Below are 27,974 nucleotides of genomic sequence, written 5' to 3' on the forward strand. Positions count from 1 at the left end.
AATACCATATTAATCGCACATGTAACTATCTCATAGATGCTTCTTATGTGGTATACATGCAGGTGAATGTGCCCATATTCACCTCTGATATTTTTAAAATTTATGGGATTCAATCCCAATTTTAGTTGGTCTATTAATTAATGAGAACAAGCAACACAAGAGAATTTTAAAGAACTTTCAAGTTCTTTAATGTGTACCCATGTGAATTCTCCTTTATTTATGCACATCATACTTAAAAGAACATGGCTAAAACAATTATGCCAGATGGATAAATTATCAATATTGATAAACTTCAGGTTTACACTGTGACGTGTGCAATTATTAATATACTCCAAGTTTATTATGATATGAGTTTTTATATCAATAAACTTCTACTTTACTATGATATTTTTTTTTATTTATGTAGTACAAATTGGAGAATAAAGCGGGTAGCTTTTCACATACATATTACCCCGCTATAAGTTGTAGTAATAGAAGATATTAAATCTTTTCTTTATTTATAGTCTCAATATAACCAACCGCTTTCGTGAATACTTTAGAAACTAAATAAGTTTCTTTGAGACTTACTACGACATAATACCTTATTGATAATCAATTTTATTTCTCCAAAATAGTATAATTGACTCTTTGAGAGCTTTCAATTAATTTTTTACTACCACATATTCATCAACGTCTATACGGTGAATATCTCTTTCAAGGAGAAAGTTATACCATTATGGTCATGGTCAAAATCATTAAAGACAAGATATGTTGCTTCTATTACTTTTGCCATATAATAATCGCATTGCCATAATATTTTGGCTAATCACAATAGGTACATGACCAATGACCATTCATGTCATAATAATGAAATTATTTTCTTGTTTCATCTCAAACCTCCTTCTAGAGGTGAGTGTGATTTATTCACTACCACTAGCACGTTCATATTCTTGCAAGAATGAATATGTATTTATAAATCACATGTTGTCACATTCACATCATGAATGTACCATAATCATATATATGTGCTTTACAAAATCTCATGTCAAATCGATGACAAATATTACTTTCGCAAAGTGAAGGATTATTTTGAGAATCCTTATTGTTCCCATTACTACAATGATGACAATTATAATTTCGTTTATTGCCACGTTCACATCCATTTATACCTTCACGGTAATAATTCTGTCTTCTTTTAGATTTATCACATGTTGCTACCACATTCTCTTTAAGGGAACGAGAATGAAGCAAATTCAATGGGATGGGCTTCCACTTCTTGCGCTCACAATCGTACATGAATTTGATCATGGCAAGACATAGAAATTTTACCACTTCGGGTGGTTATAATTTTTTACAAACTTTATTAGTGTTATAATCAAAATTTATTATCTTTGGTTGTATTTAAAATCAAATTATAGAATTTCAAGAATTTAAAAGAGAAAAATAGATAAAAATATTTACCTTTAATCCATAATTTATTATTGAAGGAAGTTCAAATATCAATTGACAATCATTATGCTCAATATTATGTAAAGGTTGAGCCCCATACACATATCCCAAAGCCTGGTGACCAAAGCATATGCCTCTACTCAATTGGTTAGAGTCTCGTGCTGATAACGTGTTATGAAACAATAAAAGAAGAAGAAGAGTATTGAAGAGAAAAGTACGGAGAGAGAATTCTTATTAATTTGGAGTGAATTACAATGGAATAGAATTCCTTTATTTATAGAAAAAAAGTGACTTAGCTACCAAGTAAAAAACCCTAAGATTTTTTTAAAATATAGACATTCACCTTATATACAATTCTATTTATAACACCAAGGGCAATTTTGGCTTCTTAAAATTCTTTGAGGTTAAAATGGCACTATGATATCTCTTATGTTGAGGCTATTGTTTCCCGCCCTTTCTTTCTAGTCCGATGATGAATTTAGAACTAATAATTTTTTCAAAAATGAAAATGATAATGCCACTAATGCTAAGAAACTAGATTAATACGGATTCTAAAATTCAAGAGAACTACAACTACTATGTTGACCGACCTTATGCACTTGATTTTGAGATTTTATTAGAATTTTAGAACTACAAAGATTGAGGATCCGCTCCAGTACAATTAGCTTCAGTATTTTTCAATGGCGTTGTGGATGACTGCCATATGCTTACAAGAATTTTAAAACGCCAAAATCTTTTTTTATATTTTTCATGATTCAGTTAGCATTAAATAAATATTTATTTTGAAAAAATATAAAGCAAGATCTTAGCCTTTTAAAGTTCTTTTGAGCATGTGGCAGTTATCCACAGCCCCATTAAAAAATACTGGAGCTAATTGTACTGAAGTTGATCCTCACCCGAAGATGGGTTGAGCTCATTTAGACCTTTGCAAGTAATTTATTGAATTTAATTCTTACTTTTAACTCCGGGTAAGAAACTTCATTTGCTCTCTTACGCGTGAAAATTAGTAGGCATTAAGTCGGCACTGGCTACGAATAATCTCATATTGTGATATTACCATCAAATGAGGAGGATTAAACTATTTGGTGTAATATTGATGACAATTGGGACGACATTTTAGATATATATATTGTGTAATAATGTAAAGCTAGTCATATTTTTCTAGTAGTATATGATCGTGTCTTTTTTAGTGGTGACAATGATTTAATAGTCATAATTATTAGTGATTGATGAAAAGATTACTTTGCTGGGCAACCATCATCATTAGTCAAAGTGAAATATTTTTCCACGTGTGCTAGTTTGGGAGATTTTGGGATAGAGGGTCGTTTGGTACGGTGGTTAAGCAAAAATAATTTGGGATAAAAATTTAGTATCGTCTTATTTCTTGTTTGGTTAATAATTTTGAGATAAGTTATCCCATGATTAAAAATAGTATTGGGATAACTTATACATGTCAGATGGTGAAATAGTAATTCCAAGATAAAGCAATAAAATTAACAATCTCTAGATTAATACAACAAACCAAACAGTCAATAAAAAATAATATTAGGTTAACTAATCTCAGCATAACTTATCTTTCAAACCTAACGATCCATTAGTAAACGGCTAAGCCACACACAAATCTGCTTCTGCCAATTAATAGCCAAATCCATCTCAATCCTTAGCATGACGTTTCTTTAAAACCTTGCTCCAGTCTTTGAACTAGAGAGGTGATGATAATCGTTGAGTACGATTCAGATGTGTGCAGACTTGCTTGCAGTACTTCTGTTTTTTCTTTACAGGCACATGTAAGATTGACATGGGAATACAAGCTAGCATTTGACTCCTCAGTTTATACAGTGAACCCGCTTTCTATTCCAGTAGATATCTACGACTCTAATTAATTATATACTATATTTTTTTAAGACCTAGCCATCGAAGCTCCGTCTTGTATTTATGTTTAGACTTTAGACTATTGTTATTTTATTCGCTAAATTGCCTCTCAGTCACGAACCTATTGGGACCATCAAAATACGAACTTATTGGGACCATCAAAATACAATTCCGGGCTCATTTACATACGAGTCAAACCTTGGTCAACTCTTACAATTTAAGCCTCAAATCATGAAACTAAGTGTTCCAATTCACTCCCAAACCTTCCTGAACCAAATCAACCATCCTCGCAAGTCATATAGCACTAAATACACATACGGGGAGCATCAAATAGGGGAACAAGGTTAAAATACATAGAACGACCAGTCGGGTCATTACAGTGGTGCTCCTTTCTCTGCTACTGCTTAGGATTTTTTCTTATTCTTATTCTTCTTAATTGTAAAATAATTTTGTTAGATTTGTTGTTATTTAATAAATTGATGATTGGGGTTTGTTCTTTATGATACTTGGAGGTTATGTTTCAAATTTGAGCTCATTTGGAGTAGATTTAGGTGTTGAATTATGTGTTGGTTTGTTAAAATTTGAAGAACAACTTTCTGTTTTTAGGCAATTTGCACTTTAAGCCTATTTGGCCTTAAGTGCATGAAAATATTGGTTGTACTTCAAACCTATTTTGCCTTAAGTGCATCGTAAGTGCAATTTTTTCACTTCAGACCTATTTGGCCTTAAGTCCATGAAAATATTTGTTGTGCTTCAGACCTATCTGGCCTTAAGTGCATCTTAAGTGCAAGTTTTGTACTTTAGACTTAATTGGCCTAAAGTGCATTGTACTTCAGACTAAATTTTGTTTTCCTCAAATTCAGACTCGAAGTTTGAAGTTGATCCAAAAATAGGTAGACTTGTAATTTTTGTGCAAAGTGGGTATAACTTCAATGGTGATCTCAAAATTGGGTAGATGCAACTGCCCCCTTTATAATGAGTGCCTTGTATTGGGCTTAAAAAGAGCTAGTAAAAGAGAGTGGCTCGCGCACGTTAGAAATAGGGCCAAAGGCAAAACTTATGGATTTTCCTACCATGGGCGCGAGATACACTTGAGGCTTAATCCAAATCTAGTTTTATAAAATTATTTTTAATATTTTTCAGCCTATCAGAAAATTATTCAAATACATACTTACGACAATATATCCCCCCTTGAGATTAAATGTGCCTTAATTCCAGAATTGTCACTGTTGGCTCTTTATGAGAATTAATCGGGCTTATAACATTTAGATTTTCTCCACTCCTATATATATATATATATATATATATGAGAGATACAATTTCGTTCCTTTGAGCGATATACAAACGCAAAAAAATCAATCCTCTTTTTCTCTTGTTATTTTTCTTGTTCCTCTCAATTAATTTCTGGGCAATTATATTTTTGTAAACTCCAAACGTGCAGCCACTCGATCTCAGCTATTTGCACCCTAGTCAAAACAGTAGCTTATCACGACACAATATTATATTCGATAAATTATTTTTGTTCTCCTTGTTCTTTGTCAATATTGTCGTATTTTTCAACAACTAAGATTATCTAAAAAAATAAAAGATTACCTTAAACTGGACACTCTTTACATAACAGTTATTGTATTAGGCCTTATAATATTCATCGCATTAACAATTCCTATATAGTTAATCTGTGAACTAAACGATCTTCGACGGAGCTTTGGACTTGAAGCACATTGAAAAGATTAGTTTAAGCCTACTTGATGTCTTAACCAAATAATTATGCATAATTCATGATATTTATAAATATTTCAAGAATTCATTGTCGAAGGGATTAAAGTTTTAAGTAGTAGTAAGGTGATATAAAATGGGACCTGAAAAATCACTTTTTAGCTTTCGTCCCTAATGTTTTGTCCAAATTTACTACGGAACATGAAAAACTTTATCCATCGTTAAGAAAAAATATCATTTTACCTTCGACTCCTAATAAAGCTCCAACCTGAAAATAATTTTATATTGAAATTTGAGTCGTAAAGTTCACCTTTTTCCTATTGAAACTAAAACAAGTACAAATAGAAAATCTAATATGTAAGAGTATGAACTAACTCTACACGAAGGAAAGAAGTTGAGCAATCACGGTAGTACAAGTTAAATATGGACCTTTTCATTTGTTTCATGTGTCCAGATATTACTTCAATTTTAAGGAAGAAAGACAACTATCCACGGCCGATAATTGGACAATGCGAATTTAAATGAGAGCAACAGCAACAATAACCTGATTGAGTTGCTCTGAATCACACTAAACATGAAATACCAAATTGTCGTTAAAAAAAACATAAAATTGGGAAAAATCGCTGCCAAATGCTTCTTGAATTAACTATATTGCAATGCATTCCCACCTCGCTTATAGCTCTTTCATTAGTACAAAAAAGCAATGTTGGGAACTGCTGCAACAGATTGATCTAGATTTACAAGATAGGATTGGGAGCCAAACTAATAATAACAAGAACCCCACCCTTTAAAACCCAAATAACTTTTAAAAAAAGGGGAAAATTGACCAAAATAAGCCACAAGACGAAAACAAAATTATAAAAAAAAATTATCCTAAAACCCAAAGCAAGGTATGAAACCTGTCAGAAGCTAAAACCTGAGGGAAAATGGAGCTTCCATACTTCCTGAACTCTTAGAAACAGATTGAACTAGCCTTGCCACTATTGATTTATCTCCGGGGATTTCTTAATGCAAGAACCAACTCCAAATGCAGCTAGGATAAAAGGGGCAGTCCAATGGTTATGAGATCTAACCAAGCACTGGCGTGCATATCATGTAGTCAACAAGCTCCAATTTAGGGCTTCTTTAACCACAGACCTCCCCCTTCATTAGGTGAAGCTAGCATCCATTAGCAACTCCTTTTGCTATCCCTTTAGCTACAGGTTTCTTTTCCGCTACAGTGACTGATTTAGCACCCTTCATATCATCTCCCTTTGTAACTGATCCATTTTCTGTAAGCTTCACCTCCCCATTAGTCGGAGCAGCGGGTAAACTTTCCTTGTTCAAACCAGCAGGAACTTCTGAAGGTTTCTGGGACTTAGGTTCCACTTTCGTGTTTTCTTTCTTCTTCTCTTCAGTAGCTTTGCCTTCCCATACCTGCGACTGAGACAACCAAAGAAAACAACCATAATTAACTACCAAGTCGAAGATTATTATTATTATGAAGACATCGACCACTGCTAAATACACTAGTGAAAGCACCTCTTCTTGTTCCTTTTTTTAAAAAAAGTTCATTTAATAGGCAGAAATTTAGTAATCTCAATTTATATGAACTCATCTGACTGGACACGGAGTTCAAGAAAAGAGAGAAGACTTTTAAACTTGTGGTGTAAAATGAAGCACATATATTTTGTGTGGCTATAAATCATTGCATAAAGGTTAAATTGTTACAAATAGGTAAAGGAGTCGTTCTTTTTGGCACGGACTAAAAAGGAAATAGGTTCACATAAATTGAAACGGAGGGAGTACATAATAAGCTACCTGCTTCTGGAATAGCTGCTGCTTGACCTTCTTTTCCTGAATTCTCTTCTGACGATCCTCATAGAAGTCAAAATCATCAAGGATGCACTGTTTGCTAATATGATCCTTAAATATCTTAATCACCTGTAGGCCCTGCTCTATTTTGACCTGTACAAAGCAATGAAACTGTTGGTAAAAACCATCTTTTGGAATTGGTGAAACGGTTGGTAAAAACAGTAATCGACAATTATATGAAGGTCAAACGAGCCAAGACAGACTACACAGGATCACCCAAAAATCACTACTCTTCTATCTTGTTCATAATATTAAAACACGCGGCGTACCTCCTGAGTATCTCTACTGTTGGTAACAGGCTTGTTTTCGTTGTTCCCCAGCGTGATGTTTTTCAACAAGCTGTTTGGTACATCCTTCACAATGTGCCACTTTACAGGAAAGCAGCCGATCCACTTGTCTTGCTGCCAATACTCCAAACTCTTGTTGAAATCAACTGGTCCTACCATCTCTGCAACACCAACAAACTGACCACTTGTATTCACCTGGATAAAAAGACCATAAATAACCAATCAAAACAAGGAGAATGTGACTCAACCAAAAAAAGACTTGAGAATGATGTATCTAATAAAGCTCACCGAGAAGAAAAGAAAAACAGGGCAACCACCAGACTTTTGTTTAGCCTCCTGGTAAGCAGAATCAAGCTTCTTGTTACCATTTGGTGTGCTAGCCCAAACATTATATTTGATGCTTTTGTGCACATCATCCTCACTGTAAGACTTGATTATAAAAAACTTGGCATCAGTATATGTCACTGGAAAATCTGGACAGTTGTATTGTTCTCTGTCAGGAATCAGGCTTGGTTTTTCTTTCTCAGCATCATTGGTTAGGGTGAGCGGAATGTTCTGCCCCTTGACTGCCAGCGTTACTGGTGTAAAACCCTTTTGATTCTTGAAACCTTTACCTCTAGGTCCCCTGTTGAGCTCATTTAAACCATCCATGTTCTCATTACCGTAGAAACTATTTCCTCTACCCCTGGGTTTGAACTTGTTGTCAACCGTCATCCACCCACGACCTGTGGTACGGGTATCATATCCATTGGATCCAAAGCCCATGCCAGTACCGAATGTGTTACAATACCGCCCCCCATACAGTTTATTGGGGTACATCCTATACATATACCCATTTGTTGTGTTCATGCCAGAAGAGGGCCTTGGGTGGTGGAAGCCCTGAGAATGAAAAGAGAGTCGGTGTCAACAAGAAAATGAGACCAGAAAATATATGGAGAAAACCCTTACACGCAGCTGCTTGGCTCCAATTACTGGAGTAGCTACTCTAAAGTCTCTTTAAGGAGACAGTAAATATGGAAGAGAAAGAACATATTCATGTTCTCAAATAACATACCATTAGATGCGGATGAACATTCTGATTTTTGATGATGGAACGGCACTGCCATTTGAAAAAGATGTTGTAAAAGAATTGCTCGACACTGGCCTACCTTGCCCGTCAGTGAACATTGATCCATCTATCCATGGAATGGGAGATCGCACACCATCAAAACCTAATCTAGGGTCGTGATAACCTGAAGCAGCTCCTCCAGGCAACGCACCCCGCCCATAAGAACCATTAGCATTTACGGATGGGTTCTGGAATGCAGGCCTCACAAGCGTAGGCCCAGCATTTCCCTTTACACCACCATTGGCAATGCCATTAGAAATTCCATTAGCAGAATCAACAGACAACGATGCATGGTCAGCAGCAGCAGCAGAGGTGGCGATCTCACCTTTTGGCAGGGCAACTGGAGTAGTGTATGAATTACTGGTTGGAGGGAGGGGCTGGAAATACGGATAGTGGTATTGTTGTGATCCATAGAGCTGGCCATCATGCCCCAAAGTTGGGGCAGGGGATGTAGCACGTGAATATGGACTGTAGGGTGCATAACCATAGCCATGATGATAGATAAGCGACCCATTATCCCCATAAACTCCCTGCATTTTAACTCATTTAAAATCCACACACAGACCAATATTTGCTCGAGCTTAAAAGCAACTATAGACAGCAACAAAGAATTTCCATGACACAAAAATTAATACAGCAAACAGATTTAACACATTTAACGTTGTAGCAAGAATTCAAGCAGAATAACTTACAGGCATCTCAACTCCATCCGGATTCAAATATCTTGAATAGTCCTCCCACTCATTACCAGAAGCATCATATCCTAGAGCAGAACAAAAAAAATGTTACCATGAAACAGGTTACCTGTGGTTATAAGATGCCATACCATTTGCATGGTTACATAGTTAAAGAAAGAAACAAAGACTTTTGAACCTTGTGGTCTTAAACATGCCATAACGTTTGTGGTTGTAGTACTTTTGAAACTAGTAAGTCCTAAATTGTTTAAACATCAAGTTAAATTGTTTCCGTATTTAGAAGGTAGTTTTTTTTCTAAACGAACTAAAAAAGAAATAGGTCACATAAATTGGATAAGAGGGAGTACCATAATAGTATGCTGCAGTAGAGGGATAACCATTAGGAAGATAACAAAAATTCGGATCTATGAATTCCGGCAACAGAGGGGTCACAGACCGATTCATGGACTGGATCTGACCATTTCCCACATCTTTTGAGTCCACAGAAGGCTGAAAAGGGAACAAATTTCAGATTAAGAACTGTAGACCAATTGACTGAAACAAAGCATTTAGAAAAAATACAACTAAAAGGAAAATCACCTTCTTTTTTGGCTCTGTAATTTCAAGATTCCTATTCTGAGAATCCAATGACAAATTCTGCAGCAAGCCTGCAGCTTCTATAGCAGTAAATCGTAAAGGAATGCCACTTCTCCATAGAATTTATCAAACGAGTTCATTAACAACTAAAGCCAAGACAAACTTCCACTAATACTTATCAAATTTGGAATCAACAAATAGGTCATTTTAAATTATGTAAATAACAAAATTTACTAAAATTAGGTAAACAATAAATTTACTAAAACACTTAGATATTTTATTTTTTTCATTATTAATTTTATTTTGTAATATTGGCCTGAGACGAGTTTATAGGGAATAACATAGTAACTGAGGATTCATATAGCTGAGACTAAGGCATAGCTGTTGTTGTATTTGTACTAAAATTAGCACAGAATTCTAAACCGAACTAAATATCTGCTGTTGTTTAAAAGAAAACATCAACGTATAAATCGCCAAATCAGCTACTCAATTCCCCAACATATATAAGCTGAATTAACCAAGCATAAAAAATCAAAAAACAGCTGAAAAACACATCCTTTATTATAAAAAAAACTAACAGCCTACACTTAAAACCAGCAACAAATATCCAGATCTATAAAGGCCCAGATAAAAAGTCTACCCCATAGAACATAATTTTAAGCATACATAAATCTACTCATACGTTCACAAACAAGTAAAAATCAAAACTTGGGTCGATTTTAACAGAAAAAACATTGAATAGCCATATGTAAATATATAAGCTAAGGATACGATCAACAGGAGGAGCACCAGCAGCCATAAGAAAAAGATAGATCTCTCAAAAGGAGGAGGAGTAGTGAAACCCTGAAGATTTTGGAAAGGGTTTATGGGAGGAGAGAGAAAGAAACCCTAGAAGAGAGAGCGGAGACAACGGATTTTAGAGAGAGAGAGAGTTTCAGCCGCCAACAAAGCGAGGCTAAATATATAGAGAGAGAAAGAGGGTTAGGTATTGGGAGAGAGAAACTACCCTCCCCACACCCCTCACCTGTGGAATTTTACTGGGGTGTTGTTGATGGTGGTGGTTAGTGAGTGGAAAAATATGGTTTTAAAAAATATATAATTTTGATAAATACATGGGATGTGGGTGAGGGGGTTGGGGTGCGAGATTGGGGGTAGATGGCAGGGGTGCAAGATTGGGGGTGGGTGGTGGTTTGAGGGAGAGGGGTTGGGGCAGAGGGGGGATGGTGGAAAATAGGGTGGAAAAGGTTGAAAAAAGGTTTTGGAAAATATTTTTCCTCCTTTTGGTAGGGAAATTATTTTTCTCCAATTTAAAGAAAAGGAGCTCATGAGGAAAATATTTTTCAAAATATTTAAATAAATCCAATATGAAAAAAAATTAGAAAATATTTTCTTCGTACCAAACACACTCTTAATGGCTGTTTGGCCATAAAAAAAAATCACTTTTTCGATTTTTTTTTTATTTTTTTCGAAATCAGTGTTTGGTCATAAAATTTTCAATTTTCACTTGAATATGAATTTTAGAATTTTTTGAAAATTTAAAAAATTTTAAAAAACTGTTTTTCAAAATTTCACTTCAGATCACTCACAAAAATTCAGAAACAGCCTAAAATTGTATTCATATCCAAACACAACTGCAATTATCAAATACCATTTTCACTTTAAAACACTTCATTTTTTTCAAAATTTTACCATTCTTATGTCCAAACGCCCACTTAATCTCTACATTACAGGAATATGAATTAACACATTTACCTGTTGATTAAAGTAACTATTTTTTTTCTATGAACTAATAATTAAGTATTCTTATACTAAAATTTACCAAGTATTATGAAACAATAAAAGATGACGAAGAGTATTATAGAGAAAAGTAGGGAGAGGGAATTCTTATTAATTTGGAGTGAATTACAATTGAATAGAATCTCTTTATTTATAAGGAAAAAGTGACTCAGCCACCAAGTAACAAACCATAAGATCACTCCCCCTTGAATGTCTATCCAACGGATAATGTGCCTCGTTAAAACCTTAACTAAAATAAAATCCAATGGAAAAAAATTATAGTGAAGGAAAAAGAGTACACATGTTTAATAATAGGTCTTCTAGTTGCCTCGTTAAAAACCTTGCAAGGAAAACCCAGTGGGACAAAACCTTGTAAGAGAAAAAGAGTACAACGCGTATTAACTCCCCCCTGATGAGAGCATCGATTCACATCCTTGAGTTTTCGCATCTCAATCATGTGCACTAGCTTATTGAAGGTTAACGTCGGCATAGATTTGGTGAATAAATCAGCCATATTAACTCCAATCAATATGTTGCACCTTAAAAATTCTCCCTATCACATTATTAGGATGTAGTACTTCATGACCAAGAATTGTATATGCTTTGAGCAATTTAAATCCTTCATGGATTGTCATATAAGTTAAATCATATAAGCCATATGAATGGACTTTAGATGCATATCAAGTTTTTTATGTCATGCTAGACATAAGATAGATAAAAGTGATTGCACACACTATTGACCTTATACTTTCGAGTGTTTGAACCGCATGTCCAAAACTACATGTCTTTCATATGAAACCAATCCTACTTGAATTGTTTCCTAGACTTAAGATCCTCGTATATATTTAGCGCTATCATAGATGTCGTTGACGAACATTTTATATCTGTTCCAACCTCTCTCTTTTTTCATAAAGACATAACAAAGAGGTCTTTTCATTTATATTTCAGGTGCCTAAACCTCTCATGAGATTTTATGAAGTATTACCTCATGTGATCTTTTAGATCACGTGCCTCCTTATTATGATCATTTAGATCATTTGCTCATCTTCTTTATCAAGAATTTTGAAACTGATTAGTCTATACGCTTCAAGCGTACCATAGACTTTGTCCTTCTACGACTTATTCTGATAGGACCATTTGCAGTGAGAATATAGTTTTTTTTTGGGGTAAGCAAATGCGGCTGACATGCTTTGCAAATTATCTTTTATGAACTTCAAGTTCATATGATCTTATTCGAGGATCTAGATGTACAAATGATAATTCATTACACGTAACTTTTTCTCAACTTTTATCTTGTCTCCCCCCCATGCTAGAAAAACTAACTTGCTTCCTCAACTTTGAAAACTCACCTTTGTGTGTTATGGTGTTAATCAAAATATACACAACATATTAATAATAATAATATGAAATTATTTGATTCCTAACCCTGAACCACTTGTGAGGGAAGAATGTAATATATTTTCGTATATAACGTACATCAAACCGATATAGATACATTTGTTCTTATAAGCAATATTTTAGCTATTAAGTTGAAGCACTCAATAAATTATTTTGCTAAACCAATTGTGATGTAACCCAACTTATCAAGATGAACTATCTTCAATAAAAGATCTGGAATATACTCTAAATTAAATTATTGAGGTTATCTGAGAAACACCATATTAATCGCACATGTAACTATCTCATAGATGCTTCTTATGTGGTATACATGCAGGTGAATGTGCCCATATTCACCTCTGATATTTTTAAAATTTATGGGATTCAATCCCAATTTTAGTTGGTCTATTAATTAATGAGAACAAGCAACACAAGAGAATTTTAAAGAACTTTCAAGTTCTTTAATGTGTACCCATGTGAATTCTCCTTTATTTATGCACATCATACTTAAAAGAACATGGCTAAAACAATTATGCCAGATGGATAAATTATCAATATTGATAAACTTCAGGTTTACACTGTGACGTGTGCAATTATTAATATACTCCAAGTTTATTATGATATGAGTTTTTATATCAATAAACTTCTACTTTACTATGATATTTTTTTTTATTTATGTAGTACAAATTGGAGAATAAAGCGGGTAGCTTTTCACATACATATTACCCCGCTATAAGTTGTAGTAATAGAAGATATTAAATCTTTTCTTTATTTATAGTCTCAATATAACCAACCGCTTTCGTGAATACTTTAGAAACTAAATAAGTTTCTTTGAGACTTACTACGACATAATACCTTATTGATAATCAATTTTATTTCTCCAAAATAGTATAATTGACTCTTTGAGAGCTTTCAATTAATTTTTTACTACCACATATTCATCAACGTCTATACGGTGAATATCTCTTTCAAGGAGAAAGTTATACCATTATGGTCATGGTCAAAATCATTAAAGACAAGATATGTTGCTTCTATTACTTTTGCCATATAATAATCGCATTGCCATAATATTTTGGCTAATCACAATAGGTACATGACCAATGACCATTCATGTCATAATAATGAAATTATTTTCTTGTTTCATCTCAAACCTCCTTCTAGAGGTGAGTGTGATTTATTCACTACCACTAGCACGTTCATATTCTTGCAAGAATGAATATGTATTTATAAATCACATGTTGTCACATTCACATCATGAATGTACCATAATCATATATATGTGCTTTACAAAATCTCATGTCAAATCGATGACAAATATTACTTTCGCAAAGTGAAGGATTATTTTGAGAATCCTTATTGTTCCCATTACTACAATGATGACAATTATAATTTCGTTTATTGCCACGTCCACATCCATTTATACCTTCACGGTAATAATTCTGTCTTCTTTTAGACTTATCACATGTTGCTACCACATTCTCTTTAAGGGAACGAGAATGAAGCAAATTCAATGGGATGGGCTTCCACTTCTTGCGCTCACAATCGTACATGAATTTGATCATGGCAAGACATAGAAATTTTACCACTTCGGGTGGTTATAATTTTTTACAAACTTTATTAGTGTTATAATCAAAATTTATTATCTTTGGTTGTATTTAAAATCAAATTATAAAATTTCAAGAATTTAAAAGAGAAAAATAGATAAAAATACTTACCTTTAATCCATAATTTATTATTGAAGGAAGTTCAAATATCAATTGACAATCATTATGCTCAATATTATGTAAAGGTTGAGCCCCATACACATATCCCAAAGCCTGGTGACCAAAGCATATGCCTCTACTCAATTGGTTAGAGTCTCGTGCTGATAACGTGTTATGAAACAATAAAAGAAGAAGAAGGGTATTGAAGAGAAAAGTACGGAGAGAGAATTCTTATTAATTTGGAGTGAATTACAATGGAATAGAATTCCTTTATTTATAGAAAAAAAGTGACTTAGCTACCAAGTAAAAAACCCTAAGATTTTTTTAAAATATAGACATTCACCTTATATACAATTCTATTTATAACACCAAGGGCAATTTTGGCTTCTTAAAATTCTTTGAGGTTAAAATGGCACTATGATATCTCTTATGTTGAGGCTATTGTTTCCCGCCCTTTCTTTCTAGTCCGATGATGAATTTAGAACTAATAATTTTTTCAAAAATGAAAATGATAATGCCACTAATGCTAAGAAACTAGATTAATACGGATTCTAAAATTCAAGAGAACTACAACTACTATGTTGACCGACCTTATGCACTTGATTTTGAGATTTTATTAGAATTTTAGAACTACAAAGATTGAGGATCCGCTCCAGTACAATTAGCTTCAGTATTTTTCAATGGCGTTGTGGATGACTGCCATATGCTTACAAGAATTTTAAAACGCCAAAATCTTTTTTTATATTTTTCATGATTCAGTTAGCATTAAATAAATATTTATTTTGAAAAAATATAAAGCAAGATCTTAGCCTTTTAAAGTTCTTTTGAGCATGTGGCAGTTATCCACAGCCCCATTAAAAAATACTGGAGCTAATTGTACTGAAGTTGATCCTCACCCGAAGATGGGTTGAGCTCATTTAGACCTTTGCAAGTAATTTATTGAATTTAATTCTTACTTTTAACTCCGGGTAAGAAACTTCATTTGCTCTCTTACGCGTGAAAATTAGTAGGCATTAAGTCGGCACTGGCTACGAATAATCTCATATTGTGATATTACCATCAAATGAGGAGGATTAAACTATTTGGTGTAATATTGATGACAATTGGGACGACATTTTAGATATATATATTGTGTAATAATGTAAAGCTAGTCATATTTTTCTAGTAGTATATGATCGTGTCTTTTTTAGTGGTGACAATGATTTAATAGTCATAATTATTAGTGATTGATGAAAAGATTACTTTGCTGGGCAACCATCATCATTAGTCAAAGTGAAATATTTTTCCACGTGTGCTAGTTTGGGAGATTTTGGGATAGAGGGTCGTTTGGTACGGTGGTTAAGCAAAAATAATTTGGGATAAAAATTTAGTATCGTCTTATTTCTTGTTTGGTTAATAATTTTGAGATAAGTTATCCCATGATTAAAAATAGTATTGGGATAACTTATACATGTCAGATGGTGAAATAGTAATTCCAAGATAAAGCAATAAAATTAACAATCTCTAGATTAATACAACAAACCAAACAGTCAATAAAAAATAATATTAGGTTAACTAATCTCAGCATAACTTATCTTTCAAACCTAACGATCCATTAGTAAACGGCTAAGCCACACACAAATCTGCTTCTGCCAATTAATAGCCAAATCCATCTCAATCCTTAGCATGACGTTTCTTTAAAACCTTGCTCCAGTCTTTGAACTAGAGAGGTGATGATAATCGTTGAGTACGATTCAGATGTGTGCAGACTTGCTTGCAGTACTTCTGTTTTTTCTTTACAGGCACATGTAAGATTGACATGGGAATACAAGCTAGCATTTGACTCCTCAGTTTATACAGTGAACCCGCTTTCTATTCCAGTAGATATCTACGACTCTAATTAATTATATACTATATTTTTTTAAGACCTAGCCATCGAAGCTCCGTCTTGTATTTATGTTTAGACTTTAGACTATTGTTATTTTATTCGAGAAATTATGTATAAAGCATAGATGGATCCAAGAATTTAACTTTGCGGGTTCAAGATTTAGAACCGTAGGACAAACCTCAAAGTACTATTGGATAGTAATCAAACAAAATATGAGTAATCATATCCAATTTATATCTAACAAATATCGAACCACCTAATATAACATATATTCAATAAACATCACCATTATAATTATGCCCAGTGACTTGTCATATTTTGAAAATGATCAATAATCGCATCATTAAGTACAATTTCAAATACTTCATCTTTTATGTAACAAACTAAACAGCCATTCAAAAATTCATCACCAATTCAGCTACACAAGTTGTTTTTGATGTACTTCATTGGGGAAAAAAATCTCTTTCTACCGTTGCAGTAGCGACATACAATATTAGATTTAACTTCACAAACAAATAAACAAGTCCCCAAGTCTTGTACAAAACTGTTTCAACTAGTGTTTCTGAAAGATCTCTAAGTCCTTTAAAGTTAGAAAAATCATTGTCTTCTCTCACAAAGAGAATATAATTTCATAATTATGTCTTTATAATAATTTACAAAAGAATTATCTAGACTTAAACTAGCCATACCAAGAAGTAGATCACTATTCACCACATCAAAATAACTATGAAGCTCCAAAAGTTGTAAATCAATAACAACGTTAAAAACTTCTACACATAAATGACGAGAAAATGTAATACTTGAACTCCTATGCTTTGACTACCAAGATGATAGTTCTTATCCATTTTAGGGATCACAATACCATGCTTGGCACAAAATGAAGAGGCGTCATCTATCAAAAAATCTCATTAGATTATCTCATCAATTGCAATTGCCTCTTAGCGAAACTAACGAGCTTCATAGCATTTACAATATCTTGATTTTTTTTTTTGCAAAGCTATATTCGAATTATTTATAATTGCCAATACTTTTAACATCAAATTTATCATATGCACCAACTCCAAAGAACTTATGTCATTTAGTAGACCTTTTTGTCACTAATCTCTCAAGAAAATTTTCACCCTCACTTGTAAGAAACTCAAGTACATTTATGATTGACAAGAATAATGCAATAACAAACTTACACAATGTCTTAAATTGAGATTCCCAGCGAGTATAACATGGCCTTTGGAGTCCAGATTCTTGATTTAGTCTACTTCCTGTATGAACAACACCTAGCACTTGTAACTCCTTTAGTTTTTTTGCTCAATTCGCTCGAAGCATATCCCTATGCTTAAAAGAACTTCCAACAATATTCAAGACATTATCAACAATAATATAAAAAAATTGATATGCATCATAATATTTCTTTGTAATGGCTACAAGAGTCAATTGCAACTGATGAGCAAAGAAATGTATACAATATGCTAAAGGATTATCTTTTAGAATTAAAGTTATAAGACTATTGATTTCTCCTTGCATGTTATTGGCTGTATTATAATCTTGTCCCTGTAGTTGAGATGGACTCGATGAATGCTCTAAAAGCAAATCATAGATTGCTTTTTGCAATAACAGTGAAGTTGCAATTTTAACATGAACAATACTAAGGAATCGTTCAATGAGTTTGCCCTCTTTGTTGACATACTGCATCACAAGAGCTATTTGTTCCTTATGAGAGACGTCCTTATATTTAACAACCAAAATTTCAAAATAGTCTCCATTTAGATTTCCAACTATTGCTTTCATTGTTTTTCTCGCACAAGCATTCACGATCTCTTTTTGAATATTTGGAACAATCATCGTGTTATTTTCTGGAGTATTTTGTAGCACAAATTTATTTCATCATCCCTGTTTGCATTTGTAAGAGTTTTAAAAAGTTTTCTCTTTTAGTAGAAGTTCATCCTTCATTGTGGTCCCGAAAAGGCATTTCTTGTTTTAAAAGAAATCTCACCACATCAATCAAACATTCTATCCTTACTAAAAAGATCCTAAAAATCACAAAAATAAATTATATTTTACGTTGTAATTTAAATTTCATCTAATTAAATTGATAATTCAATAACTTAAGTACTTATAAAGATGGAGTTAATATGATATAATATCTACAATTTCTACAGCATAGCAAGAATGTAGTTATCTCCTAAGCCTACCTGGCATAACACATGTACTTGTGAACCTTTCTATTTCAAATTCTTAGAGAGTCATCCAAAAGGAAATAAAAGAAAATAAAATAAAGATTGGTTTAGGCAGGGGATTGACTAGTAACTAAAATGATACAAAAAGGTAAATTTATTCTCACATGCTGAAATACAAAAAACAAATCATAGCAAGTGCAAAAATTCACTATTTGTGTCTTATTATGTGAAACAGAAACGCAAGAGCCAGGAAGGGGCCATATAACTTATAATTAATAAATATTGTGAGCTAAATATGAGTTTAACAATTAAAACAAATGAATCCAAAATAAAGTCTTTCATTAGTAAAGTAATGGAGTAAAATATTTGACCCACTTCTTATTATGTGAAACAGAAACGCAAGAGTCAGGAAGGGGCCATATAACTTATAATTAATAAATATTGCATTATAATAGATAATAACCATAGAAGAAGAGGATTGATTGTAGTTTATATACAAGAAAAAGAGCCTTTGCTTTGATTCTTTTGAAACCCTAGTTTAAAAATTTGTGAAGACCAAGAAGAATAAGAAAGAAGCCTCTATTTTTTTTTTTATAATTATTAAAAAGCCTCATAAGCCAATGAAGTACACAATAAATGAATAAAAATAATTATGTGGTTCCTCATCTTTTAAGGGTAAGAAATGGACCCTCTTTTAAATAGGAAGGGACAAAAAGAGTTCCAAGTGCAGTAACAAATAGGTCAAACAGAACTCAAACCAAATTCCAATAAAAGATGTAAACACAAAGATTCGAACGGCAGTCTTCTCTGAAATGAGCAGAAACTTTGCTCAGTTTTTAGCCCCTGTACCATGACCACATTTGGTCTATAGGTTGAAACATTAATATATAATAACATTTCAGTCATTTTGCACAGTATATTCATGGATCATACGTACATATAGGCATACATCCCACTTAGGGATCATTCCTATATGCATACATCCATACATTATTATTCTCGGTCGACGTGCATCCTATATGATTATCTTTCATTTATATGCATATATCAGTGCATATGGTTCTCGAATATGAAGTTATGAACTGAGGTGATGGAACAGGATTTTGCCGTGCGGATATTGTGGTTTATTATTGTTAGGGCAAAAGGTCTTTGCTATACGCCTATTATTGTGGCACAAGGTATTTGTCGTGCAATTGTAATGATATTGTTATTGGTAAGGCACGAGGTCTTTGCCGTGCATCTATTGTTATACACCAAGTTTTATACCGTGCAACGTGTGGATAAAGATCCATCCTCATAGGATCGTCCTCTCATGTTTCTCTCTTAATGGCGTATATGTGGATTGTGGAAAACTGATCAGTGTTTGATTTTTGCATCTCTTCTCTATTTGCAAACACCTTGTGTGTATATATGATTTTATCGCATATCTTCTCTATATTCCAGTTATGGAATGCATACATGCCTCTTTATGCATATGTTCACTATATGCTGCTTTGACTGAAGGATCAAGGCACAATATCTTCTCTATATGCTAACTCGTGCACATTAACTTAATTATTATTATATCTTCTCTATATGCAAATGTTGATGATTCGTGGGTGATAGTCGTTTATCTACTCTATATGCTCAGCTGTTAAATTGTTATAAGACTTGCACATATTTTCTCTATGTTCACTGACTAGTTATACCAGTATGTCATGCTTAGTTTGGCACCGTTGTTGTATACTTGTATATTTATGTACTGAGCAGGTTGTTAAGTGAGTATCATTGGTAATTCTTGCCATTACTATCTCGCCGAGATTAGTGATAATACTTACACAGTACATGGGATCGACTGTACTCATATTACACTCTACACTTAATTGTGCAGATTTTGGAGTTGGATCTAGCCGAGCTTTGTGAGCAGCAGCTGTTAGCTGTGTTGTGGAGACGGAAGTAGAATTGTTTCCTGATCGCAGTCCCTAGCGTCTCTTCCTATATTTCTTTATTGTTGTTGTTATTTCAGACAATATTTCTATATTTCAGACTTGTATTCGCATTATAGAGCTCGTGATTCAGTGTTATCAATTTCGGGGTGTTGTATTATGACTTTAAACAATATTATCACTTCTAACAATAACAAGCTCATAATCGTCTCATCTCTATTAGTTACTTAGACAATAGAGGCGATTGCATGGGTGAATATGCTCAGGTTTGTATTTTCGCTCATCTAAATCTTCTCTACAATCATCATTAGTATAGCCTTTGAGTCGCAGATCCTTTCCTTGACAACATAAGAAATAATTGTTGTGCCTTTGAGATACATCTGTATCTTTTTAATTGCTTTCCAGCATAATTGTCATAACTCATAACAGATATTAGACATCACGACATATATCTTATTATAGATGCAACTGAAATAAGGAACCATTTTCATTTGTTCCTTCTTTTGTGGAGTCTAAGTGGGCGTTTGGACATAAGAATTGTAAATTTCCATAAAAGAGTGAAATTTTTTCAAGTAAAAATGATATTTGAAAATTAGAGTTGTGTTTGGACATGAATATAATTTTGGGTTGTTTTTAAAGTTTTGTGAGTAATATGAGTGAAAATTTTAAAAAATAGCTTTTTATAGTTTTTCAAAATTTTAAAAAATTTCAAAATGCATCTTCAAGTGAAAATTGGAAATTTTATGAACAAATGCTGATTTCGAAAAAAAGTGAAAATTTTTTGAAAAAAAGAAAAAAATTTCTTATGTCCAAACGGGCTCTAAGTGGGCGTTTGGACATAAGAATTGTAAAATTCCAAAAAAGAGTAAATTTTTTTTTCTAAGTGAAAATGGTATTTGAAAATTAGAGTTGTGTTTGGACATAAATATAATTTTGGGTTGTTTTTGAAGTTTTGTGAGTAATATGAGTGAATTTTGAAAAACAGTTTTTATAGTTTTTCAAAATTTTGAAAAATTCCAAAATGCATCTTCAAGTGAAAGTTGAAAATTTTATGAACAAACGCTGATTTCGAAAAAAAATAAAAAGTTTTTGAAAAAAAAAGAAAAAATTTCATTATGTCCAAACGGGCTCTAAGAATACATCCTCCCACTTAAAACTTCACCTCTAGAAATAGGAGTGTTTAACTACAATACTATCATTAGCCTTGCGCTTGACTTTGAGAATCCACTTATTCCCAAAACTTTTATGACTCATAGGTAGATTAATTAATCCCACGCTTGGTTTGATTTTATTTACTCTATTTTATCTTTCATTGCTTAAACTACTTATCATTAGCAGGGGGCATTTAAAAGCCTCATTCATATTTTGTGACTCTTTTTCATCTTGTAAAGTAACTATATATACTTTCCCTTCGATAAAAAATTGATGATAGGGAATATGTGAACGGCTTATTCGTCGAGGTTGAGATTGACAAATTGATTTATCAATTGATAAGTTATTTCCAATGAGACTAGGGATGTACCGACAAACTATACCAAACCGATAATTCCAGTCAAATCGAGAAAAAAATCCGACTATAGTTTGGTGTTGAAAAAAAAACCCGATCATAATTGATTTGGTTTGATTTTAACTGAAAAAATTCAAACCGCAATCAAACCAACCCGACATTACATGTATAGAAGTTTTAAATATATTTAATAAATAAAAGTATTTATTGTAGTGTAATTTATAAATATTTCTTAAATTTTTTCATAGTTTTTTCTTTTAATGTATTATTTCAAGTTTGAACTTTGAATGCTCCAATAAGTTCTATACTCCATAAATGTTAGTAACTCATATAAAGTCCAAATCAAAATCAAATCAATATTAATGCTAACAAAAGACATTCAATTCAATTGTACTAGGAATGACCATAGTCTTGGATATCTATTTTTTTTAGTTTTTCCATGGTTTAGATAAAATGCATAATTCTTTTTGGTGTTTAGTCATGTAAATAATAGTATTTATTAGTCGTTCTGATTTTAGCAACTTTGTACTTTTAGATTATGTTCATTTTTATTATGGCTTATTGATAATATTTTTTTATGCGATTTTATTATCTTAATTATTAAATATTTTAGTACAATATCACGAATCATCTCATATTTTATGTTATTTTCTTGAAAAATACCTTATATAGTTCTGTCGTACTTGGATTAAAGAAATATTTGGAGCACAAATTTTATATTTTGTGCTATGAAGACTTTATAAAAAAAACCGAAAACCTGAGATTAAAAAATTCGATTTTTATTGGTTTGGTTTGTCTTTATATTTAATAACCCGACACAATTAATTTGGTTTGTTAACTGAAAAGTTCGAACCAACCCGAGTACCCGACCTATCAAATGGTTTCTCTTTTGATGATATATGGGTGGTAATTGGAACAGATCCACTATCACCAAAGACTTCTACTCTGATCCATTTCTATCTATAGCGGAAACAATATGGTCCGTAGTTTCTTTAAGAGACAAGTCTTAACATATCTCACCCTACTTAGGAAATATGAATGTAACATCAGGTGCTTCAAATTCAGTTGTGCCAATATGTTGTTCACTTATGTACTCATTATCTTGGGTTCGTATAGAGTATCACAGAAAGGTATAGTTCCTTCCCCTTGCATCTAATTTTTATGTGGAGAAAAAGTAATTATGATCCAAAATAAAAAGCACAAACCCAAGAGTTCCAAAAGCTCAAATCAGGTTTTATTTCGTCTATAACTCATATGGAGTATAAGTAACTAACTTAGAAGGATTACATTACAGATGTCAGACTGAATTAATTATAGTGGATACTAGCCACTGCCACATCTTATTTGTGTGAAAAGAAAGTCTCGACCATATTTATGGGAGACCAAATGAGTCACTAAATTAATCAACATATGACTAAGATCAAATTCTACGAAGGCATCTATATTCTTTTTTACATGGTTGATGGTGTAAGAATAATGACATATAATATAAACCAAGATCAAATATGATATTAAAACACAAAATAAATCAAGATTAGCAAGAACATATACATATCGCGGATTGACGAAGGACTAGATCTTCCACTCTATTACCTTTTCTTCAATATGGCGGCGTCAATGGGACAACTACCACACACAACAGATGTTCTGAAATAACTCTGACTATGTGTTTATATAAGGGCTAGAGAGCGGACCTAGCTGTAATTAATAAAACTCTGATGGGCCATCTCATTACGAACCTCATCGAGTTGAGCCTATACTCACCGCCATACCCACCCAAGCACATAAAGTGCACATCCTAATAACTAATTATCACACTTATAATTGGACTCACGTTTATGGGCTATCATCAAACCCAAATATTTAAATATAAATAAAATATTTAATAATATAAGCTCATTTTTCTTACAAATGGCTCTTGAGTCTACAATATAGTATCTGATAGAGTTAGGTAAGTAGAACAAGAGTAACTTACATCACGACGTAAATCGATAACAAAACCATATCCCTTTCTTAGACTTGGGAAATCATGAGCAAGGTGTCCCTTGTTCTGGCAGTTGAAGCACTAGAGCTTTAGCCACATTCAATATCTTTTAAGATTAAAAAAAAGCTTTTTTAAATCAAGCTTAGGCTTCTTTTACATTTATCTCTTCTCCTTCTTGCGTAGAGACCCACTATAGACTTATAGTAGCTTTTCCATTTCGAGGCGTTCTTCCTCAAGTTTTAGATAATGCTTAGCATCTTCCATAATTTTAATGCTAAATTGTGGGTCAACTTTGGGGTACGAAATGAAACACAACTTGGACTTGTTGCTCATCGGTCATCTTATGACTGCATTATTTAGTTTGTTCGCCATATGCGATATATGGTGAAGACACTTGTGCATGGTGTTATTAGGGCATTTTTTGTAAGTGTCAAGCTTAATAGTAACTAGTAAGAGACCTTAACTTAGCAATAGAAGTATTTCTAAAGAATTTAGGTTCCTTTCTTTGCAACTAGAGGAAACAAGATTAAAGAAGGGTACAAAATTCTGCTTTTGCAGCTGTCATGTATCTTACGGGACTACAAAGTCCCTATGTTCCATTCTAATTGGTGCAGATCAACAAGAAACAAGAACCCATATCGGATAAAATTGCTTTCTGGATGAAAGATTTAGTATAACTATTGCCATAATTCGAAGGGAGAGTTTTGGAGCAACATTCAAGTTGTGTTTGTGAATTCGAGCCGTGAAATTAGTCACTGAGGCTTGCATCACGGTAGACTCCCTATATTACACGGGTGCGGTCCTTTTCCGGACCCGACGTAAAAAAGGGATACTTTATCCACGAGAGTGCCCTATTGCCAACACCCTGAAACGAAAGAATTTCTTGAACTCAACGCCAAAACAAATTTATAAACTAATGAATTGACTGGTTATTAAACAGTAGAAATAACTCAAATTACCGTTGGTTCATCTGACGCCCAACAACGACTCTTTTTGTGATATGAGCAGTCACGAACCATCTTTGTAAAGGCAGAGTCTTAGCAAATTCTATAGCATCACAAAGTTTACTTGGTTTGAAGTTTTGAAATAGTGATTTTCAATCGTTTGAAAGACACCAACGTGTTTAGGCCAAACACCAACACCTTCAATTCAATAACATTAAAGAGTTTCACCATAGTACATACAAATATTTTAATCTAAAATAGTACTATTGTTTTTGTTAGAAAAAATAACAGAATATAAGATGAAATAATTAAGCCTTGATAGTGTAGTCACTGTCCTTAAGGAATTTAAGCCTCCCAATTTCGTTGCGACAGGAATTGTGGCATAATTTCTCCAGTATTCTACAACGCCTCTGAAATTCGAGTATCAATAATTAACTCGAATTTGCACTAGAACAAACTTTATGAATTGTAGATAGCAGAAAGAGAAAAGATGAAAAACTGTTGTTTTTCTGATGATTTTAGTTGTGGAGAGGAATGGGGTATTTATAAACCCTTTTAGGTGTCTGTTAGAATTAACTAACTCAACCTTTGCCAACATGCAATCTTTTTAAAACCAATAGTCACCTTTTTAAAATTAGTAAAATGTTAAAACATTTTATTATATTAAATAACAAAATTAATAAGTGACTAAAAAAGTAAATTTCGGAATTTTTAATGGTGGCATTAATGGGACAACTACCACACACAACAAATGTTCTGAAATAATTCTGATTATGTATTTATATAAGGGCTGGAGAGAGGACCTAACTGTAATTAATAAAACTTTGATGGGTCATCCCATTACGGACATCATCGAGTTGTGCCTATACTCACTACCATACTAGACCCACCCAAGCACATAAAGTGCATATCCTAATAACTAATTATCACACTTATAATTGGGCTTACGTTTATGGACTATCATCAAATCCGGATATTTAAATATAAATAAAATATTTAATAATATAAGCACATTTTTCTTACAAATGGCACTTGAGTCTACAATATAGGATGTGACAGAATTAGGTAAGCAGAACAAGAGTAACTTACATCACAATATAAATCAATAACAAAGCCATACCCCTTTCTTAGACTCGGGAAATCATGAGCAAGGTGTCCCTTGTTCTGGCAGTTGAAGAACTTGAGATTTAGCCACATTCTGTATCTTTTAAGATAGAAAAAAAAGAAGCTTTTTTAAATCAAGCTTAGGCTTCTTTTACACTTATCCCTTCCCCTTCTTGTGTAGAGATCCACTATAGACTTATAGTAGCTTTTCCATTTCGAGGCACTCTTCCTCAAGTTTTAGATAACGCTTAGCATCTTCCATAATTTTAAAGCTAAATTGTGGGTCAACGTTGGGGTATGAAATGAAACACAACTTGGACTTGTTGCTCGTCGGTCATCTTATGACTACATTATTTAGTTCGTTCGCCATATGCAATATACGGTGAAGACACTTGTGCATGGTGTTATTAGGGAATTTTTTGTAAGTGCCAAGCTTAATAGCAAGAGCCCTTAACTTAGCAACAAAAGTATGTCTAAAGCAATTGGGTTCCTTTCTTTGCAACTGGAGGAAACAAGATTAAAGAAGGGTACAAAATCCTACTTTTGTAGATGTCATTTTTCTTACGGGACTACAAAGTCCCTATGTTCCATTCTAATTGGAACAGAACAACAAGAAACAAGAACCCATATCGGATAAAATTTCTTTCTGGATGAAATATTTAGTATAACTATTTCCATACTCAAAGGGGGAGCTGTGGACCAACATTCAAGTTGTGTCTGTGTGATCTATAGGTCACGGATTCGAGCCATGAAATTAGTCACCAAGGCTTTTATCATGGTAGACTACCTATATTACACCCTCTTGGGTGCGGTCCTTCCTCGAACCCTGCATGAAAAAGGGATACTTTATCCACGGGACTGCCCTATTGCCACAATCCTAACACGAAAGAATTTCTTTAACCCAACGCCAACGACTCTTTTCACGATATGAGCAGTCACGAACCGTCTTTGTAAAGGCAGAGTCTTAGCCAATTCTATAGCATTACAAAGTTTACTTGGTTCGATGTTTTGAAATAGTGATTTTCAATCCTTTGAAAGACACCAGCGTGTTTCGGCCAAACGCCAACACTTTCAATTCCACGACATTAAAGAGTTGCACCATTGTACATAGAATTTTTTTAATCTCAAATAGTATTGTTGTTTTTGTTATAAAAAATAACATAATATGAGACGAAATAATTAGGCCTTGATAGTGTAGTCACTGTCCTTAAGGAATTTAAGCCTCCTTATTTTGTTGCTGCAGGAATTATGGCAGAATTCCCCCAAGATTCTACAACGCCTCTGAAATTGGAGTATCGACAATTAACTCGAAATTTTACTAGAACAAACTTTGTGAATTGTAGATAGCAGAAAGAGAAGAAGATGGAAAACTGTTATTTTTCTGATGATTTTCGTTTTGGAGAGGCATGGGGTATATATAAATCCTAGGTGTATGTTAGAAGTAACAGACTCAACCTTTGCCAACTGACACCTTTTTAAAACCAATAGTTACCCTTTCAATATTTGAAAAATGTTAAAACATTTTTATTAAATAACAAAATTAATAGGTGACAAAAAAGTAAATTTCGGACTTTATAATAGCGGCGTCGATGGAACAACTACCACACACAACAAATGTTCTGAAATAACTCTGACTATGTATTTTTATAAGGGATAGAGAGCGGACCTAGCTGTAATTAATAAAACTCTTATAGGCCATCCCATTACGGACCTCATCGAGTGGAGCCTATAATCACCGCCATACCAGACCCACCCAAGCACAAAAAGTGCACAATCTAATCACTAATTATCACACTTATAATTGGGCTAACATTTATGGACTATCATCAAATTCGAATATTTAAATATAAATAAAATATTTAATATAAGCTCATTTTTCTTACAAATGGCTCTTGCGCCTACAATATAGGATGTGGCAGAGTTAGGTAAGTAGAACAAGAGTAACTTACGTCACGATGCAAATCGATAACAATACAATATCCCTTTCTTAGACTCTGGAAAATATAAAAAGGAGGAGGAAACATGAGAAATGTTGGAAGGAGGAAAGAGTGAAGACTTCTTGTCTGATGCTATTTCT

General features: G+C 33.3%; 1 pseudogene; it reads right to left on the reverse strand.

Moving 5' to 3' along the window:
- Nucleotides 1–5,626: 5,626 nt before the first annotated feature.
- Nucleotides 5,627–10,516, reverse strand: LOC142176338 (YTH domain-containing protein ECT4-like; annotated as a pseudogene).
- Nucleotides 10,517–27,974: the final 17,458 nt, after the last annotated feature.

The sequence above is a fragment of the Nicotiana tabacum genome, chromosome 22 (genome assembly GCF_000715075.1).
Source record: "Nicotiana tabacum cultivar K326 chromosome 22, ASM71507v2, whole genome shotgun sequence".
Taxonomy (NCBI): domain Eukaryota; kingdom Viridiplantae; phylum Streptophyta; class Magnoliopsida; order Solanales; family Solanaceae; genus Nicotiana; species Nicotiana tabacum.